Here is a 6,273-nt window from a genome sequence, read left to right as displayed (position 1 = left end):
TTTCCAAATTTGCAGAAAGTCTTATCCAAACCTGTTTTAAGTGTATAAATGCTCAGGCAAATCATTGCCTGTAATCAAAATATAGAGAGGCTTAGAAAACATGACCTTGCAATGGAAAAACTTATACATGGAATAGATTGCTGCAAAAAGAAAGAGAATTATCTGTTCCTAGTATCTACAGTGAACAGGACAAGAAGTAATGAGGCTAAATTAGATCAAAGGAGATTTAGGATAGACATTAGGGAAAACTCTCTAATGGTGGTGATAATTAACCACTGAAATAGCTTACCTTGAGAGAACATGAGCTCCCCATTGTTACAGCTTTTTAAGGACAGATTGAAAAGCATCTATGAGGAGTGGATTAGGTTTCCCTGTTCCTAGCTTGCTGTGAGGTAACGGGCTAGATATTTTCCTGTGATCCTGCCTGTATCTTTATCAGCCATTAGTCTGTGAAGTCAGAATGAGACTATAGATTTAACTGATCATTGTGATTTTATAATGAATTAGATGCAGGACTGGTGATTTAGAGACATTTACATGGTGCAAACATTTTGACAGAGTAGTATTCAGGCAAGGCAGGTATTGCAATTCTGAAGTACATACTAGAACCAGAGCTGCTGGCTTCTCTTGTTTTCTCTCTAGAAAACAATTGCAGAGTGTTTGTTTCATGGGCATTGAGAGATATGTTTGTAAGGTTTTTTTGCTGTGAATTGTAGAGTTATAAGTTATTTTCTCTGTAGACTATGAGAAACATTTTGTGTTCTGTTTAGGGCAGGCTGCTAGAAAATAAATGTACTTACTGTTCTTTCATGAAGACAGGATTTTTATCCTTTTAGGGCATTGCACTCATAATCTAAAATAAAGGTAACATATATATGGTCACTGATGATAAAAGAATATATAATCCATTTTATAGAGACGTATCCAAGTGTTTGGACACAAGTTTTCAGTGTGGTCTAGTCAGTTACATTAAGGAATATTCAGATAAGTCAGTAGCTTACACACACACACACACACACACAAAAAAAAAACCAAACACCAAAAAACAACAACCAAAAAAACCCAACACCAAAACTTGGATTATTTTAACTGCCAATATACTCTGTGAGTTGGCTAAAGCAGATTGGCTCTTGGATAGATATTAAGACAATTTTTCCTGTTTATATTTATAGCTCTGTGGGGGGTCTGCTGCAACAGCTCTCACTCACAAATGAAGCTTTTCACATTTCACAGGAAAAATTATGTATTGGTCACATGGAAAAAAAAATGGTTTTTACATTAAAATATTACTTTCTTCAGAGGACAATAATTTTTTGTGCCAGTAGGGTCTTATGGTTTTGCAAAAGCAAAATTAAGTCAGAAATAGAATCAGCTGCTTTTGGAATCAGCAGATATTTTACAAGGTGTGTGGGGGGGTGTCTGTCTAAATAATTTATTTGCAGGAAGATTGTTTAAAGGACAACGTGGAGCTGTGTTTCAGCAAGGGATCTGTGTGAAGACAAAAAACCCAGCTGGAACGCAAGAGAGAGAATCCTCACGGGTAAGTAAAACATCAAAGGAAAAGCAAAGGCAAGTGGGCAGGCAGAGAAGGAAAGAATGGTTAGCAGAAGGAAATAGAAGGAAGGGGAGTAGACAGACATGAAAGTAGAAATATAAGTGAAATGCAGCTTCAAAGAACTTCTCAAAAGACCAGATGCTCAAACTTGGTGCCAAGGGTCAGAAAAAATAATCAAGTAAGAGCCATGTGATTCAAAGTGACAAAAATAAAAAGCTAAATAGCTTCAAGAGCCAAGGCTGGAGAATGTAGTTCCTTCTGGATGTTTTTGGAGTACTTCTAGAAACCCTCTCCAGTCAATGAACATGAGAAGCTCAGAGGAACGTTGAATAAATTGCAGAGTAGCAAGGTAAGAGCTGGAGCAGCTAGCATGAAAGAGGGGTTGTAGTGATGAGGAGTGGTTGCAACGCTGTCCATTTATGGATTCCCACTCTGCTTCATAGGACAATAACAAGAAAATCATAACTCCAGGAAACTGCTGAGGACCTAATCAGGCCTAGAGCAACAACTGCTATTATTAAACAGAATAATGTTTGTAACTGAGTTATACCAAAACCAAAGCAAAACCAACCAAACAAAAACAAACAAAAAACCAACACACACACCCACCCCCCAAAAACCCCCCAAAACCAAAATCCACACCAAACCAACAACCAACAAACCAAAACTAACAAAAAACAGGAGAAAAAGTCCTAAATAGCTGCTCCAGGATTTGTCTACAGCCAGGCTGTAGACTCTCAAACCATAAATATGTTAGCAGCCACATTTAACTCCATCATGCCACAACTCAGGCTGTTTGCAAGTGCATAAAGATAATTAAATACAGCTATGAGAATGGCTCTATTATGGTGATCTGAACTCAAGGGAATCCCTGGCCATAGCACTTTTTCTTTTCTTTTTTTTTTTTTTTTTTTCCTAGCAAGCCTGAAGGAAATTATTTTTAGGCAGCTAAAGAGTTCAATATTGAAATCTAAGAGCTGTTTGTTGACTCTGGATATGTTGTTTCTATCCAGAGGCTGCATAAAATGTTAATGAGCATGTCTCTTATTTTCTCAGTAGACCAGCAAGCAGGGATTTAGGCAGCTAATTTATTATCACTTATACCGGCATGCAAATGAATCTGTCATTCTCTAAGCCTAAAGTAAGAAATATCCTTAGAAGAAGAAGGTAAATCAGAAAGAGACGTGAAATAAACTGCTCTTCTTACTTCTGTGATTCTCCTCCACCGAGCCTCTGTTTTAAAAGGAATGTACGTTTCTTGCACATAGTTTCAGGCACGTTGATGTGTGCGTTTCTGTCCCTCCGGCTGGAAAAGGTGTGAGACAGAGATGGCAGATGCAAGCACCAAGAAGGGTAGTTGGTGCTAGGCCTTCCAAACTATGGCTGTCGGGTCAAGCGACCCTGCATGGTGTGCAGGAGCTTCCCACTGCTGGCTTGGCAGCTACAAGCAGAGACACAACCTGCTGTCAGTGGGACACTCCAGTACATAAATACCCAAGTGGCTTGCCAGAAACCAAGTAGAAAATGAAACTTTGGTGTAGGTGATAATTGAAAGATGGAGAAAGTGCTTTAGGATCTGAGAGGACCTAAGGAGCTTTGGGGGAAGGAGGAAATCTGAAAGCAAAGGAGATTGGTAGTGAAGAAGGGGAAAAGGAAGTGGGAAAGAAGATTTAATCCACGCAATTAGCATGCAGTCCAAAGCTGCTGAACAGGACTGATGTAAAGTGCTCGCAGTAGCTCAGAGTGTAGTAGTACACCATAAAGTAATAAGATTTGCCAGGATGTAATATAGATCCAGTGTTAATAAAGCTGATGAGGAATTTGCTAGGAAGGAGTATCACAGGCTGTGATATCTGCCAGAACTACAGTATGTCTACTGAGAAATCTAACCCATAAATCGTGTCAAAGACAGTGACTGCTGAAAATTTAAAAATTATGTCAGGAATTTGAGACCAAATAAGACATCTGAAGTGATGAGGTCTCTTCTAGTTATATTACTAGTTCTTTGCTACCACGGAAAACCTGCTGTCAAAAATACAGTTCAGCAACTGAGCATCAAACCCAGTAAACCGCCAGTGCTCCCCCTGTATTCTTCTTCATCGCTTCCCACTGTTCCTTTGGCTCACAGCAGCCCAGGTTTGGGCTCTGGACTCTTTCAATCCAGGCTCCAACCCAGGCTAGTGGGAGAATGAAGGAAGGCGATACTTGTAGCAGTGGATTTCTGCAGAGGCTATAACACGGTCCTGAACTACAACTAAAACATTATGTTGTCACATCTTTGTTACAGATGCCTGGTTTCTATCTATCCAAGTTGTAGGAGTTGACTCTGGGGAAGCCGTGTGTGAATAATACTGATGTTCAAGGTCAGCCAGGCCTTGTATAAACTACAGCACAGGTTTCTCTTTTTTCATAATCCAGCTGAACTATTACGGATGTTCTTTCTTCACTTAACTGCGTGTTAGGTCATAGGCTAAAGAAGGAATGAAAAGTCTCCATCAGGTACTTCTATTCCCTCCCTTCCTGCCATTAGTTGTCCCCACTAGGACTCTTCCTCCCTTAGTCCTTGTATAGCTCAAAGTAGCTCCAGGTCATAGGAGAGGGCAACAGGAAATCCTGAAAGAAGTTGCATACATGCAAAATTCTATGCCTGCATTAAACACAAAACTTAATATAGAGAGATATAATAGGAAGTTTGCTAACTCTCTGTGTGGACCCAATTTCAACACATCTGTTTTTCTGCAAAGCAAATAAATTATTAAGCATAAGAAAGCAATTCAAATTTTCCATCCTCAGTAACCCCCAATAAGGATGTGTGCAATTAATATTTCAGTTGTTGGTTATCAAATTTATTTAAAAACTTTTCTAGTTTAGGAACATCAAAAGGATGTAGCATGAAGCTGTGTGACCTCGTTGTCGTGACGTAGTGTTAATTTCTTTTGTCTATTTAAAACTCTTCTACAAGACAAATTATTCAGTACTGAAAAAAGCATTTGCTAACTTTTATAATGAAAAATACAATGAGCCTTGTTTATAATTCCTATCTTTATATTCATCTTTATTCCTTTATCCTAATTGGGTAGTTCAAAGTTAAATAATTGAGGGATATTTGTAGAGAAAGTATGGTGATGGAGTCAGTTGTTTCCTTGATGCCTCCCCATTCCTTTAGTAAGTATGTGAAAAGTGATGTTTCTACACCCAGGAGGACCTAGCGGAAGTATTTTCTTTCGTGAACTTTTTGACACCTCTTTTAGCCAACACACAGCCCCAAAAGTGGCATTTTCAGTGTTCTTGGCCAATCTCAAAGGAATGGCTTAGACTAAAACACAGGTCTTCTAGCAGCCTTCTCTCTGGCTTGGTGGCTCAGCATGAACCTCCTCAAGACAATTGACAGCAAAAATGCTTACTAGTCTTCATGACAGACTAACCAGCTTTGGCACCATAGTGCATTGGCATGGAGCAACTCTTCCTGCTGCAGTAGTTAGCTTGTTAAACCTGGCTCAGCATATCTTTATGTGCTACATCCATGCTTTACATGCATGGTGCACTGTGTGGAGTAAAGGGCCTAAATTTATGGTGGAAGAAACTATTTTTTGTAGCAGGATCTCAATGTGGTTTTGAATTTACCTTAAGGTCTTGTGGCTATAACAGTCCACCCATTTCAGTAAGATTTAATGAAACCTATAATGTTGTTTTATATTGCCTTGAGGGTTTTTTTACTCTACAATTTTTATAATTGTTTTAGAGCATAGGGTTGAATAAATCATAATAGGAAATGTAACTAAAGCTATTATCCCAGCAGTAGGCCAGGCACGTTGCATTTTAAAACACCAGGGAATTCCAAGTGGAGCACACGCATATGGTAAGAAGGATAAGAATTAACATTGTAGTAAGGGGTTATAATTTTCTCATGCTCCTCCTAAACCATTGTTTGTTGCAGATGTAAGATAATGATATCATCTCAGACTTGGTTGTCACAAATTATTTGTTGTCATACTGAATTGAAATCATTGATTTCTATAGAATGACTGAAATTGTTTTATCACCTTGTAAGAAGTGTCTGTTGTAAAGGTATTGAAGAGTTAATTAAAGACTAAAAGCTAAAAAGAATTTCAAAGTTTGGCCAGAATTTTGTCTAGTTTTGGGCCACTTTCAGTTTTATAATGAAAATGGAAGGTTTCTGAAAGCAGATATTTCTGCTTAGTAGAAAACCCATTTTTCCACCAAAAATACTTCAGCTGCAAATTTCAACCATCTCTGAAAGATCTGGTGTCAAAGGGTTACTTATTTGTCCCACCTACACATACAGAAAGAAGGATATTACATTTCTGGCCATGTAGTTTTCATGTTTGCCTGCAATGTACAGGAATTGTTAAGAGTATGCTGGATTTCCTCAGGAAAGAGAGCCAATATCCTCTCCTCAACAGTATTGTGTATTTATTAAAAGACAGAACCAAGATACGATTTTCTGTATCATCCAAACTTTTAGTGTTGCAGAAGGTCGTCCCTCCCTTTTTTTTTTTTTTTTAAGAGAAGAAGAAGCCATTAGCTTATTTGTGATTCTGCTCTTCATTTCTGAAGTTGCTTTCTGAAAGACAGTTCAGTTCTTACATCCCCAGCAGTGGCATTTACTTCACTGAGGATAATCTTGTTGCACTCAGCACAAGTCAGCACAGAATATAGGGATGCATTACCAGGTCAGGTGCTTAGGAAGAAGCCTC

At 38.5% G+C, this 6,273-nt stretch overlaps 1 long non-coding RNA gene across 1 annotated transcript in view; it reads right to left on the bottom strand.

Annotated features, from left to right (window-relative positions):
• Positions 1-691: 691 nt before the first annotated feature.
• LOC142601987 (uncharacterized) overlaps positions 692-6,273 on the bottom strand; it is a 415,639-nt gene continuing 410,057 nt past the window's right edge. Inside the window, exons 9-10 of the long non-coding RNA XR_012835563.1 lie at positions 2,763-2,996; positions 692-853 (exon numbers count right to left, since the gene is read on the bottom strand). This is a non-coding gene — a long non-coding RNA (uncharacterized LOC142601987). The remainder of the gene's footprint in view (positions 854-2,762; positions 2,997-6,273) is intronic.

Source organism: Balearica regulorum, chromosome 5, assembly GCF_011004875.1.
Source record: "Balearica regulorum gibbericeps isolate bBalReg1 chromosome 5, bBalReg1.pri, whole genome shotgun sequence".
Taxonomy (NCBI): domain Eukaryota; kingdom Metazoa; phylum Chordata; class Aves; order Gruiformes; family Gruidae; genus Balearica; species Balearica regulorum.
Note: the sequence above shows the minus strand (reverse complement) of the source record. Positions and strands in the feature narration are given on the sequence as shown.